This window comes from Limulus polyphemus, unplaced genomic scaffold, assembly GCF_000517525.1.
Source record: "Limulus polyphemus unplaced genomic scaffold, Limulus_polyphemus-2.1.2 Scaffold18, whole genome shotgun sequence".
Classification (NCBI taxonomy): Eukaryota; Metazoa; Arthropoda; class Merostomata; order Xiphosura; family Limulidae; genus Limulus; species Limulus polyphemus.
In genome coordinates this window covers 1653998-1655586 of record NW_013665628.1, presented here as the reverse complement: position 1 = coordinate 1655586, position 1589 = coordinate 1653998, and positions in this window count along the sequence as shown.

Below are 1589 nucleotides of genomic sequence, written 5' to 3'. Positions count from 1 at the left end.
CAGTAGAAAAAGTAAAATTTTAGCGTTTTCAGCCCTTGAGTATACCACTGATTCACCAGGGGGTCATCAATGTTAATAAGAATATCCTCGATGGTTTTATAAAACCGTTAGATGTTTAACAATAGATATGGTTTTCAAATAAGTATTTTAACAGCTGTGTTCCTAACACTATTATATTATCTACTAAATCCTTATTAGACTAGTTCTTTTCCGGGCCACCGCGTGACGACCGAGCGTTTTTCTTCTTCTTCTCTGTTATTAAAATCAAAAGATGGTTTGTTTTTATTTTAAACTCTTGATTTATTCAGAAAACTCAAAGAGTATAATGTATTTTTGTGTAGCTCTCGTATGTACATAACCAGCTGGTGAGGGCGCTTGTCTCGCAATCTGAGGGTCGCGGGCTCGAATCCCCGTCACACCAAACATGCTCTCCCTTTCAGCCATGGAGGCGTAATAACGTAACGGCCAATCCCACTATGCGTTGGTAAAAGAGTAGCCCAAGAGTTGGCGGTGGGTGGCGATGACTAGCTGCCTTCCCTCTAGTCTTTCACTGCTAAATTATGGACGGCTAGTGCAGATATCATGTAGCTTTGCACGAAATTCAAAACAAACCAAACCACGTATGTACTGTATCAGAAATATTTCTGAGCTTTAAGATAGCAAGTTTTTGTGTAATATTAGTTGTAAAAAGAATGTTTTTTAAAGAAAAGAGGCATCGCCTTTTATACAAATGCTCAGAAAAACTACATATTTCCCTTACATATGGGCTGGATGTGGCATAATAGCTAGTGTGCCGGGCTGTGGATTGTAAAGTCCAAGTTTCGCGCTGTCATGCCTCATTTTAAACTGTGAGTGCGTTATAAGAGTACAGTCAATCACATTATTCGGTTTAAAGCTGGGCAAAGACCTTGTGGAGACGAATGCTACTAACTGACTGCCTTTCCTCTAGTTGGTAGTTCAAAATTAGGAACGGCTATACCTGAATTTTAGGGATCTCTAACCTGGTCGCTTATTGGCGTAATTTTGGATTATTGCCTGCACCTCCACCGCGATGGTTCTTCGGTAAGTCTGAGGGATTATAACGCTTAAATTCGGATTTTGATACTCGCGGTCAGCACAACACAGATAGCTCATTTCGTAGCTTTGTGGGCTTAACAACAAACGAACAAGCTTATTGTTTTCTTTGATATTTAGAAGAAATATTTAAGCCTCATTCACACTTAAATAATGGTTTAAGTTAATTAACTTCTAGAAGAATTAATATATTATGTAAAAACAACTTATATAAGCAAGTTATAACTATTAACTGTACTGTAGGTATACATGTATATGAATATGTTATACTCCAACTTTATCAGAGACATTATTACGTTTCACATCATAGATCTCATTATGAACTACGTGGCAGTGTTCAGGGATACAAAGAACAGTGTTTGCATGTTTTAATACAAAATATATCAGTAACATAAGTTATAAAAGATATTTCTAAAAACTACTTTAAGAGATGAAAAATTCCAGTGAAGATGACACAAGCGAACATTTTAGCTCTGGTAGTGGTATTGCCTCAACTTCTACTATTATATTTCACC